Genomic DNA, 14,155 nt, shown 5'->3' with positions numbered 1-14,155 from the left:
CAACTTGATAGAGAAGCTCTAGCAATCATCTACGCAGTCACCCATTTTTACAATTACGTTTTTGGTAAAAAATTCACTCTTGTCACCGATAATGAACCATTGTCACATATCTTTCATCCAGGACGTGCCCTGCCACGAATGACATCATCTCGCGTATTGCGTTATTCTTCATTCCTCAGTGGTCTTGACTATACAGTTCAATGCAAGAAAGGGAAAGACAATGAAAACGTGGATTGTTTGTCTCGAAGTCCAGTTCAATCATCAATTTCATCTGAACTAACATTCGACAAAGAAATAAACACAATCAATGCAGAAACCTTACTTCAAATCTCCAGCACAGTGATAACGGCAGACACGATAAAAGAAGAAACGGCAAAAGACCCTGAGCTACAGGTTCTTTTGTATGAACTGAAAAATAGTCGCAAAGATAGCCCTTACATGATCTCAGACAACATACTTTTCCGATCAGATCGAGTCGTAATTCCCAAACGTCTTCAAAATCAATTTCTAAATGAGCTCCATGAATCACACCTCGGAATTACTAAAATGAAACAGCTTGCTAGAAGATATGTATATTTGGAAGGTATGGACAAACAAATAGAAAGACTAGTAAAAAGCTGTGAAGCTTGTGCTAAAGTTCGTCACAATCCACCAAAAGCTCCGGTACATCCGTGGGATCAGCCCGATGATAACTGGGAAAGAGTGCATATTGATTATGCCGGTCCATTGGATGGAAATTATTTCCTCATGTGTGTAGATGCAAAATCAAAGTGGGCAGAAGTTCGCATTCTTCGAAATGCTCCTTCCTCAGCAACGACGATGGCACTACTTGAAAACATTTTCTCGGTTCATGGGTACCCCTCGTTCTTAGTCTCGGACAATGCCACTATATTCAAAAGTGAGGAATTTATCAACTACTGTAAAGAACGTGGGATTTTCCAAAAATTTACTGATCCTAACCATCCTGCAACAAATGGCCTGGCGGAACGAAACATACAAACTTTAAAGAGAAGACTTATTGCTGCTGCCGATGATCCAACCCCAATTACCACAAAGCTACAAAACATTATTTTCAGATATCGAGCAACACCTTTGGCATCAGGCAAGACTCCAGCAGAGTTGTATTTGAACAGGAAGATTCGGATTAGACTTGACACACTTCTCTCCCTAACCCAAAGGCAAAGCTTCCATCAAAATCGATTGCTCCTCTTCGCGTCCGCTCTCTTAAAGTGGGGGAGAGGGTTCAGGCAAGAGTTTACCTGGGAAATAAAGACATATGGCAGTTTGGTACAGTCAAGAGAAAATTAGGTCAATACCATTACATTGTTGAATTGGATTCTGGACGAAGTTTAAAACGACACATAAATCAATTGATTTTGACTCTTGTATCCAAGAAGAAAGTTACATTTACAACACACAACGAACAAGATAGTTCTGTTGTTCCAAGACGGATACTAGTGGAATCATTTTAGTGTTAAACCCCAACAAAATTGCAACACGAGCAATTTTTTTTTTAAATGATAGCTAAGAGTGCCCTTAATAAGCCCTCAAAAATCGCCATGAATCGTACCTTGGCAACATGCCCTAAAATTCAAAATGGCTGCCAAGATGGCTGTCAAATTATATATTTTGGCATATATCTCGAGAACGGTTAGTTTGATCAAAAACGTTAATTTGGCAAATATGTAGCTCTTTTCATGCCGATCAGTTTTTATACATGCATTTTGTCTGTCAGACGTATGGTATGGCCGCTATTTGAAGAGCCGTACTTCATTATAATCTGCCTTTTTCACAAAAATTCAGAATTTTCAGTTTTTGATCACTTAATGTTAGAAAATACAAATTGTACCTCAAAATAATTTAAAAGTTGTTTGTCATGTGGTTTCCTACTTATTTTTAGTTTTTACACAGTCGCTTTCTTTCCTTTAGTGCTACAGAGTCGCTGACATCTTCTTATTTTACTTATCTATTGGTGTAATATTACAACAAATTACAACTTGCTATTCAGAAGTGACAAACGACTTTCAGATCATGTTTAAAACATTAAAAAAAATAGATCCTCACTTGGAGAAGATTTAGCTAAATCTCTATTAGCTCTGCACGCCTATACAGGGTGCGACACTACTTCGAGGATTTTTCACATCGGAAAACTATCTGTATTCAACAGAACATTAGAAGACGAGTATTTTCAGGATCTGCTGTCATCTTTCAGCTCACAAAATCTGAGTCCAGATCAAGTTGAAGTAATCGGTCTGAAACTAATGGCTAGTCTGTTCAATGGGAATAAGAACGAATCAATGAACACATGTAGATACAAAAGTATTTTGTCAAAATTAAAAAAAAAAGATAAAAGCTTTGTAAAGCCTCAGCAACTTCCTTCAACAGAGTCAGCAGTAAAGTTTCATAGTCTGCGTGCCTATTTACAAATTCAAATATGGAAAAGGGCAGAAGATAGTATGATAACTACTGGGGATGGACTTTGCAGGACAACATGTTTGTGCCCCAAAAGATGGATTTGCCAGCAGCACCAGAGACATCGTTAAAAATGATTAGATGCAATTGCAAAACTCCTTGTAATTCAATGAGATGTGTGTGTAAAAAAATGGATTCAACTGCACTATTTCCTGTGGTCATTGTTTAGAAAACAATAGTAAAATCAGTCTCCAGTTTTCATTGGACGAAGAAAAAGACGATGAGAATAGTATTTTTGAAAATGTTGACTAAACTTTTAAATCATTGGGTCAAATTATGTTAACACTATGGTAAAACTACGTTTATATGTTCATGTTGTACATATTGTATATAGGAATCTTTTTATTTTGTAGTATTGAATAAAATTGTATGATTTAAATAACATATATTTTTTATTTCATATCCATATCCTGGCTTCTTACTTATCCCTTAAAATGGGAGATTATTTAAATCATGCCAAAAAAAATTTTCATAATCATAAAATCCCAAGTAAAACTGAAAATAAGTAGGAAACCACATGTCAAACAACTTTTAAATTATTTTGACGTACAATTTGTATTTTCTAACATTAAGTCATAAAAAAATGAAAATTTTGAATTTTTTTTAAAAAGGCAGATTTTAATGAAGTACGGCTCTTCAAATTGCGGCCATACCATAGGTCTGACAGACAAAATGCTTATATAAAAACTGATTGGCATTAAAAGAGCTACATATTTGCTAAAATAACGTTTTTGATAAAACTAACCGTTCTAGAGATATATGCCAAAATATAAATTTTGGCATCCCTCTTGGCGGCCATTTTGAATTTTTGGGCTTGTTGCCAAGGTACGATTGATGGCGATTTTTGAGGGGTTATTAAAGACACTCATAGCTATCATTACCAAAAAAATTGCTTGTGTTGCAATTTTGTTGGGGTTAGGTCAAATTTACTCATAAAATGATTCCACTATACCTATTATAGACTGTCAAGCACCACCACAAGAGATCCACCCAGAGTCTGAATCAAGTTCAAACAATCCAACAGAACTAGACGGTACTCTAAGGGAAGAAAATCTAGATAGACCTCAAGCCACAGACCAAAAAGAAAATAAATTAACTCGTCCTTCCAGACAACGCAAGGTTCCGTCCTATCTTAAGGACTTTGCTCTCCAGTGATTAAGTGGGGGAGAATGTTATGAACATATGAATCAGTTGTTACCATAGCAACCAAAATGTTAATCATCAAATGCTGTTTACTATTCTATTCTGATTTCTAATATAACACAGTTATTTCTATTTCAACACTCTGTCTTTTTATATTCTAATATTTCCACTCGAAAGTCGTCTCAAAGAGTAAAACACGACGTTGAATTCAATTTACATACAAATAAAATAGAAGCATTTAATTGACATCACCGTAAATGTTACTAAAATGTGAAACACTTCAAAATTAATTATTTTATACAATAGGATGCTATAGGATACAATATAACGGCGACTCTACTCGCACTAATCAATGTCATAGTATTGTATATAGTATCATTTCACAACTAGCACCGTGTTCTGGTGTATTCTAGTGTATTCTGCTAGTAGATCACGTGACGACGAGCACTCTGATTAGCGCTATCCATATTAAACACGCAAATGTCAATAGCTACCTACTATTTACCATCAGTATTCAGTGCAAACTAGTTGGCTGCTAGTTTTGTGACCAGACAATGCTAATTTACTCACTGCAAGTTAATTGCTGATGAAAAATGTTGCTCGCTGCAAAGTTTTGTCATTTAATTGAGGCTTGTGATACTCTTCAATACTGGTGTAGTTCTATGCAGAACATTCCAAGTAGCCTATGGTTTTCCACTGTTTTTGTTGTTTTTTCCTCTCATAAATAGATGTAAACCTTTTAATTAGTTATTCATGATGAAGCTCAATAAGTTTGATGCTTTATTTATTTGGTTGCTATTATATTTGTTATTATGTGTTACAAAGAGTTTGCATCACGCATAAATTAACTAGATTGTCGACACTATTTTGTTTGAACTCTTTTATTTACCGTTGCTAATTGACCTCAGTTATCATAATTTGTTGTTGTTAGTTATAACCACTAACTTCATTTGTTTAATATTTTACTTTGTTTCATCTTCTACTGTTCTACGTAACTGAAGTCGTTAAAGTATTATTATTCATAAACCTCCTGAGGACCTATGCGTGAAGTATAAATCGTATTCAGCAGAATGTTAGAATTTTTTTTCCTTTACGGTCATATAATTTCAGTTTTATGACGCGTCTATGAATTCCTCAGGGCGTATTTCTGGGGAATGAAAAAGGCCAGTCATGTTTCACCGTAACTTCATATTTTCCGCTCTAGCTGTTGAGAAACATCACCGAGAACTCTCGCGGGAACAATGCAATCTGCACGGTCAATTTAGGCGTTATCCCGAGGATCGCGGTGCAGCGGGATTGAAACCTAACTCAATAAATAGACATCGATAACTAATAATACTTATTATATATTATCTGTTTGTAAACATTGTTTATGAATAACCACTAAATATGTAAACAGCTCAATCCTTCGACTTTCACTAAGTACATGATAATTGTTTTTTTTTTGTTTTTTTTTTTTTGTTTTAACTTTTTACTATGTTTGCGATGAGAATTATACGAATACTGTCATACTGTCAAACACATGAACTGCTGCACATGCACATGCTGCTTCACATAAACTGGATTCATAATGAATTTTGTTTTGTTTTAAGGGTAAAAATTTGGAAAACCCACATTTTGAAGAGACATTTTTAACCCCACAACACCCTTTTCTCATGACCCGATCTGTCCATATTTGCGAACTTATTTAATTGTATACAAGTGTCTACACGTTCATGGCAAATTTAATCTCAACCAGACCAAAATTACTCTAGTTATCAAGGACATTATAAGGAGTGTCAAGGACACACCGATATACATACATGTATAAAGATTTTAACGAATAGTGTTTTTAGCCCTCGGGAACATCTAGGCTGAATAAAAAAAAGTACATCGGTCCCGGAGGTAGGTATTTCCTTTCGGGAAATTCGTAAAAAAATAAAAAAATAAACGCATGGTTAAGACAATCCTTAAAACACGAAATACATTTAAAATTTAGATGGAATATTTTAGTTGAGTTAAAATATAAAGTATATTCAGTTTAAAGGTAAACGGCAACACGAGCTGCAGATTCTAACAATGATTGACACTAAACTGAAACGTCATCCGATACGTCATGAAATGTTACGCTTTACGCACGGATAGTGATGCTATAAAATGTGTTCCGATTGTACTTCATTTTTCAAAGCTAAAATATCTTTTAAAAATACCAGCAGTATTTTATGGATAACTTTAAACTCAATGTTTAGCCATGTTTAGTTCCAAATCAATAGCAAATAAAGCAATACAATTGTGACCAAATTAATCGCATGCCTTTTAAGAAATGTGATCATTTAATTTGAACCTCTTATAAACTAAATTTTGTTTATGTAATAACAAGCTGAATATGTACGAGAGTGTTTTACAAATAACTTAAATGCATGGTTATATATCAAATGTAAACCCTAGTCTAAACAAAATAATCAATAGCGTTAGGTTTACAATTTTCTGTAGTTTCCTTATTACAAGTGAATTTATTGTTGTATAGTAAACAGCCATCAATACTTTTTACACAAGTAGAAAAGGTGTAAAAAGTGTTTACATGTTTAAAGACCCTGCAAATATTGTAATAAGCAGGGAGAAAGTTTCTCATCCGACAAAAGTTGTATCGTTGCTCGGGCCTCGCACCTCCCCTAGAATTGGGCCCTCAGGGGCCGTGCGTTGTGCAGCAGGATTTGTGATATCCTGGACGGGAAATATACTTTTTGTAGAGGCTAGGGTGGGATGGAATCACTCCCTCAGGAGTTTGGACGATGATAGTTAACGAGGGGCAAGTTTGGAACGCGAAACAAATGCAGCTTTTAAAGCTTAGAAATAAATTCAGCATAAACTATTGTTTTATTGTATATTTAAGTTGTAGATGGATGTTATATTTCTTTACTCTTTAATTACAACATTAACATGTTACGAATTTTTGTCGATATTAATGACTTATTAAACTATATGGTTTGAACATTTTGATTCGGTTTGAAAAAAAAACTCCCAAACTTACTCAGAATCAATGGTAGATTGGTTGGCTACGAAAACCTTGTGTAAAATACCTTCATCAAGTAAGTTGAAGATATTAATTGTATGTCAAACTGAATTTCTATTATAGTTTTAGCACAAAGTGTGCGTTAAATTGAAAATATTTTCCCCACCGTAACAATATCTGTTTCTAATTCAATAAAGCTTAATTAATTAATAGATTTTTTTTAAATTACAAAACAGTGCGGTCATAGAAATTGACGAAACGTTTGTTATCGCATTGTGTTGTTAACAAACAAAACTAAACTAAACAACATTATCTGTATACGAAACATTGTTATAAAACTCCTTAAGGACTGAAGACGAGTGAAGAATTTTAAGTGGTTTAAGTTACTTGAAGGGACTCAAGTTACTAAGAATTCCAACTTTTAAGTCTCCAATCAGCTTTTCAGAAACTTGACTTCCTTGTCTGATCTTTGTAGTTGGCATTGTAAATTTTAGCTTTAGTTCTAAACGCACTCGACCGAAATAAATCGTTTGCCATTCAAAATCGCTGTGTGATTTGATTTCAATTTTGAATACGAAGTAAATCAATTAAAAAGTATAAACAATTATCTTTTCGTATACATAAATAATTGGGTTTACAGAACACAACATTGAAACAATAGAACTGAGCACATTTTCTCATGCAAATTATTATTGAAAATCGTTCTTCAAGATCGTTGTATTTTATTCTATCATCGGTTCCATGGTGTAACGGTTAGCACTCTGGACTCTGAATCCAGCGATCCGAGTTCAAATCTCGGTGGAACCTAAAGTTTTTATTGACAAATAGAACATTGTACCATAGACTAACCAACACAAGTAGACTTGTCATCCCATTGTAAATTTTGACGCACGTTTTTCGTGTCTAGTTCATGTACGATGACACTGGGTGTTAGTGTCGACAACATTTTGTTTCTTTATTTTAGGGTTAATTTCTTGATTTGTGCTGTACTGTTTGCTTATATAACTAGGAGACAAGTTATTGTTTATTATTGGATTGTATTATTTGGTTAAACGAGGTTTTAAATGACTGTTATAACAGGAAACAAATTGTAAACAAAACACGACCTCTACATAAACCGTACAGAACTAACAATAAAATTGTCTTCAGCTATTTCATAAGGATGAGAAATCTACTTATTGTACTCACAAAATGTCCATTCCTTTTTACAACATTTATTTAATAAAAACACGTTGCACCAACAGTTCTTACCTACCTTCCTCCTCCAGACTGAGCAGAGTGCTTAAAAAATCTATTTAGAATTCTGTGGGTCTTTTATTAATGTAAATACACACCTGAACCATGCCAGACTGTCTGTTGGTTCAATGCAGGCCATGTACTAACAACATTCTTCGATGTGTCCTACAAGTGCGTTAATTTGACACGCTATTACCATAAGGAATATTAATCTAAACTCTAATTAATTATCAGATATATGGTATTGTGAACTATATTGTTGAATTATACATAAAACCTCGTAAATCAGACAAAAATGTATTGTGTTGCGTATAAATAAAAGTTATTTTTATTCAGTAAAATACAATTTAACATTATGAATTACGTTACTCATTAGCAAGCTCGCGTGTTATTTTATGATATACAGGGTGTCCATAAAAAACGTCTCAGGACTTTGGGAAATGAATCATCACAGTAAGAGGAAGAAAAAAGTTTGTGTGAAGGTAGGCCCGAATTGCATATTTACCTAGATATCCGTCATTTTGTTTTTTGTAAAAAAATATTTTCTGTAAAGTTTTTCATTCGAATAATTATGAAATTTGTTAAGCATGTTAACATGCATAAGACCTATTATGGAGAAAATCACAAAGTTGGCCCGATTATAAATTCAGGAATTCTTTATTTACTATCAAACGATACCAAGAACAAAAATATCGAACGACAAATAACTTAAATATAAAGTTTGTTCATTGTAAGATTAGGCAATATTAAGTGTTCCCCTATTATCTTTTGCCTTTTTTTTACACATAAAAACGTTATATTTCAGTTATTTTAGTCCGATCATTTTTATCTTGGTATCATTTGATAGGGAATTAAGAATGCTAAACAAAGTATGCCTGAAATTGTATCATACGTAGAATTAGGCGTTTTTTGAGTTAGTTATAAAAGTTCAAATGGCCGCCATTTTGAAATTTACAATCGGACCAACTTGATTATTTTTCTATAATAGATCTTCTGTATGTTAACATGCTTACCAGATTTCATAATCATCGAATGAAAAACTTAAAAGATAAAAATATTTATGTATAAAAACAAAATAGCGATGTCTGGGTAAATATGCATTTTTGGACATCCCTTCACATAAACTTTTTCTTCCATTTAGTATGATGAGTCATTTCCCAAAGTCCTGAAACGGTTTTCATGGACACCTTGTATACAACAGTTAACTCGAAACATAATTTATATTTAATTTTTTACAATTTAATTTTTGATTTTGATTTGAACTCACTACTGTTATACAGTTGTATATTATTTTTTTATAATTTTGTTAGATAATCCAATAGATTTAGGCCTAATTAATATTTTTACAATTATAATGATTGAGCAATAAAACTACCAAATACCAATTAAAATTACGGAGCACATTGATATCTTCTGCGCTTGGTGGCAAAATTAATTTTCTTGAAGAAGAGTTGTTAGTCCTTTGGGGAAGCTGGTAGGCAGAGCTGAGAATCTATTGCTGTTGTGCGTCGTCAGATATTTTGCTGAAACAGTGTTGTGGTAAATTAAGGTGACTAAAGAGAAAAATACCATGTGTTCGTGGTGTAACCGTACAGAATTACATCATATCTATGTATTGTTAATTTAGCTCTATAATTAATTACCTTACTTTTTTACACCTATTGTAGTAAGATACAGTTACATAATACTCGTACGTTGTTAGGTACATAATAACTTGGTAGTCACCAAACTACCTTTATCCAAAGTTGATCACGGTAAGCGGTTGGCAACAAATTGCATCAAAAGTCAACGTTTGTGTTGCTTAACTGAATAACAGAGATTTATTCAAGACAGAGTTAAACAATTTTAAGTTCCAAGAAGATTTGAAGTCGCAAGCCGCTTTGCTGTAATATATTTTCATTCCCACAACGGCATTACCCTGCTCGGAGGAGTTTCATTAAATATTATGATCTCTTTATATACACCGAGGAATGTTCTAATTCCTCCAATTTAACGAACCTCCTTAATGTTTTCATTGTAACAATGTTCCTTCTCAGTCTGAAAACACCATTTTACTTTGTTCTAATATTTAATTAATTGTTAAGGTTTTCTGACGTTGTTGATAAAAATAGGTGTATGGTTACTCACATGAGCATTTACAACTGAATTAGGATGATAGTATTTTCATTGTTAAGTTTCTTTTCTTTTGAAATTTCTTAAAACATATAAACCGGTATATGTATATATTGCCAAATTAATTACTTTATCCTGAAAACATGTATAATGATTTAAATACGTTTTATAAATATTGCAGTTATACAAATTTGAGGATAGATACTCCTGATTGTTTTTCAAAAGTTTATGCTGCTTAGGTTTCTCCTGCGTTACGAACATGTTCAAATTTGACTACCTAAAGTCGTATTTTTATAAACGATCATGCATTTACCACCATTGTCTTTTTAACATGTATAGGCTAAAGTAATAACAAAAACAACAAATAGTTATCCATCCCCTTTATCAAAATATAACTACTTAATGAGTATTAACAACAAAAATACCTAAGCAGTAAATTTGAAATGTATAAAATAAAAATTGTGTTATTCATTTTTAGACTACTTAATAATTGTTCAATAAATTACTAAAACTTCGGTTTTAAGTGTAGTTTCCATTATAAGTTTGTTTTAAAGTAAAACAAGAATTATTATTCCAGTAAATGGAACTAAAGTAGCTTTCGGTTACAATGCATTGCCCTGGTATTCAACCATTGTTGAATTTCCTTCAAGTAAGAACGGCTCAAGTGGCCTCAAGTTTCAACAACTCAAGTTTTCTCCTAACCTCATTGAAAACATTTCAAATTGGCTTGGCAGACAGTTTGTTACGTGTATCTAAGGTATTGAGAATATTCTTGTTGCATAAAACCAATTTTTTTTTATAAAAAGTGTTGTATGTTCTGAGGCTCAACGCAATCACCCGTTGACGAGTTAACAAATAGTCTTGATGTGTGTATTAAGATGCAGACAAATACCCTTAGAACAGATGGTATTCAACTGATAATACTCGTATAAGTAATAGATGATTATATGAGGCTGCATTATCAACATAGTAAGTTCAACCACTACAAGCAGTTTGGTAATCAAATATTGCGAGTTATTTATTGTAACAAGGGGGCTTCTAACTTTTCTAGTTAGTCAAATCACTTAGTTATACTAATTTAAAGGTTCAACCGAGATTTGAGTCGAAACGCTGGGATTCTGGTCCAGGGTAGTCCCAACTATGAATCACCACTTGTTCTACCGTACTGTGTTATTGCCGTACTAGGTGGTACGGCTATAATTACAATAAACTTAAACCAAGGATCTCCAATAGCAAGGTTTACATCTTACTTAATATCAAATTTCTTAAAATCAGGTAATTTCTTTTTTTAGGTTTTACTACAATTTATTTACTTATAACACCACCAAGCCATCGTACTAACTGTAGTCTTGCAGTTGTTCAAAGAAATGCAGGAATTTTCTTTCGCTGCAGAACATAGAAGTGGAGTAACCTAGAAATATGTATATTGTTTATGTTGATTGTATATTGTTTTTGCATTGCCTACTATAGTAGTGTATGATTTCTACCATAAATACAGTAAATATTTAGACTAGAACTACGGTGGCCTATTTTATTAATTACATATATTATTAATTATACGGTATTAGTCATTATTAGTTTGTATTGTCAAAGGACATTAAGCTTCGAATAACAATTGCGCAATTCAACTTTAAAACTGCCGGAAGCTTTCAAAAGTTTGCTAACTCGATCCCGACGCGGCTCCGCCTTCCTTCCTGAAGCTATAATGGAAGGAAGTAATTCTCTATTACGATATTACATTGCAAAGCCAATTCATAAAACATATTATCAAAAAGAATTGGCTTCCTTGTCTATTTTATTAGGTGTCAAAACAGCATAATAACGTGTCATCTCAATATTTGTTTACATCTTAATATATTTGTTTGATAAATGCACAATTTCATTTTAATAAAATTACACAATTAAATTCCTTTTCCTCATCATTGTTATTATTATTATTTAATTTAGACGAGGACGCCAATTATGTGCATATTTTAACACAAATAAATTGAGCGAACAATAAAAGTAGAATGGATTGTGACTGTGACATATTTTCCTTGTATCTGGAGTCCCCGTAAAAGAATTATCGACACAATATATTATTAGACTTATAAGGATATTGTGAATTTGGTTTGAACAAGATAGAAAACTTGAATATTGAGTAACTGTTCAACTCTAAAGTTAAATACTACTTGTTACCAAACAATGAAGATGTGGAGAAGTCTTTGCCAGAGAGACTGAACCAGACCGCCACTCTTCTGTGGACGTTTGAGCACAAAGAGCCAATACTGCCTTGGGTAACATTGTCACTGTCGCTGTGTTATTGATGTTGAGGAAATGTCTATGACCGTTTATGTTTATTGCGATAATTGATATCTAACTCGTAATGTTAGGGATTCATTTATATCTCAACATGTTGAATTGTATTCTGTATATGTTTAACTGTTTTAAATGCTGAAACATAACTCATGCCTAAATAGCTAAACTATGTTAAGTAAACGTGTAATTACGTGTAATTTTTTATGTAATAATATTTTTGTGTTGTTGGTTATTTGTTTCAATTCTAACGTAATTCAAACGATTCCCCAGTTCGATGTAAGTAAATTATAAGCATAGAGGCGTTTGTTTATGTCCCTATATTACAAAAATATGTTACATGTAAACTCGCCCTTTTCACAAGCCGTAGTCAGCACCCTGACTAGGCTGTAGCGGTTAAGGGCCTAGCAGTCAGCCCCACACGTGTTCCCGCGCTTTTCCATTATGTCGGTGATTTTCGCGCCACGACGTCCGCCAACGTAACACATCACCACGTTTATTCACATCGCAATTTTCTTTTATTGCCCTTTCTTTCTTCGTACAATCGGGAATTTACTGCTCTAATTTTTCTCCTTTAACAATTTACCTTGTTAAGATTTCCCTCCTTGCTATTATTTATACCTACCTTTCTGTGATGACCTGGCCATAAAAAGGAACAGTAGTATTGTTACACCATTTAAAGCCTTAATTTTTACTACTTTTTCAAAGATAATTTTAGCTGTTATTGAAACATCGTTAATTTGCCGTTTTTTTCGTTACACGACCGAAAACCTCAAATTTTGACCATAAGATGTAAAACAGCCGTTAAAAATGTCAATTTATTTACGTAAAACATTTCTCTAGACCTTAGCAGTGCCTCTTTAAGGCCATATTAGGTTTCGCCCAGAAATAAATGCTAACACAATTGCTGAATTATTCTTGCTTGACAGCCTAAACAATATTTTTGTAACCTTTCCTTTCAATTTGTTGTTCCGTTAGCCTGATTTGTAATTGGAGATTTCAATTCATATTAAAAATGTATATAGTATATTTTTGTATGTTTTTGTTGTATATATGTTTACTAATTTGTGTACATTTATAAGTAGAACCCACATTGCAAATGTTTTAATTTAGTCAACGTTTTTGGTACTGTATTAAAATCTTAGTATAAGTTGACAAGATCAATAGTTGATCGTAACATCTTATGTATCAGAGAAACGCTAGCAAATAAATGTATTTTCATTCATTTATTTATTTTATAAAAATTTCGTAAAAAGTAAAGTTTTTTCCTCGGGCGTGCTTCCAAGCTCTCACCTTTTTCTGGCTATCGACTACAAACAATCTCGTTCTACAAAACCTTATGTTTATCTATTTGTATTGCATAAAATACTAAATTGTATAAAATGTTAAAATAGCCTATCTTTACAAGGGTCCTTAAAATAAGACGTCTGTACGTCTTGATGATACTCTAAAGTCATATATTAAGATAAACCTCAATATCTTTCAACTAACACAATGTTCCTTTCCTTCATGCATCGAACATTCTAATGTAACTTCACGAACACTCTAACAAACATAACTAAACTAAAACAAAGATAAGTCTAATCCACACTAAGCTGCAATGTAAAGGATGCAAACGTAGTAGTAAAATATGATGACTCACCGCCAAGAACCGAGCACATGTCGGAAACACTTACGGGTGAGGACTATGTGATGAGGCCGGATTATTGTTTCTTTGATGTCCGTAATGCCTGAAGTGGGACCTGCCATTTTACAAGACTGCCTCCACACAAGGAGAGAACAATGGACTCTTCACGTTATAGAAGACTGTTCAAGTCAAGTATCAAGTAACTGGCTACATGGGTAAACTATGTTATAATTAGCTGTATTGTTAATGTAGAGGGGATGAAATTATCAACATGTGGT

The 14,155-nt window shown here is 33.2% G+C and overlaps 1 protein-coding gene and 1 non-coding gene across 3 annotated transcripts in view; both read left to right on the top strand.

The window, feature by feature from the left end:
• LOC128990108 (uncharacterized) overlaps positions 1–14,155 on the top strand; it is a 402,010-nt gene that overhangs the window by 305,419 nt on the left and 82,436 nt on the right. The window lies entirely within an intron of this gene.
• Trnaq-cug (transfer RNA glutamine (anticodon CUG)) lies at positions 7,343–7,414 on the top strand. Its single transcript has one exon. It is a non-coding gene; the product is annotated as a tRNA-Gln (tRNA).

The sequence above is a fragment of the Macrosteles quadrilineatus genome, unplaced genomic scaffold (assembly GCF_028750875.1).
Source record: "Macrosteles quadrilineatus isolate MER2022 unplaced genomic scaffold, UCM_ALF_1.0 Scaffold_1__1_contigs__length_201487025, whole genome shotgun sequence".
Classification (NCBI taxonomy): Eukaryota; Metazoa; Arthropoda; class Insecta; order Hemiptera; family Cicadellidae; genus Macrosteles; species Macrosteles quadrilineatus.
The sequence above is the reverse complement of the archived record's forward strand: the minus strand, read 5'-3'. Positions and strand labels throughout refer to the sequence as shown.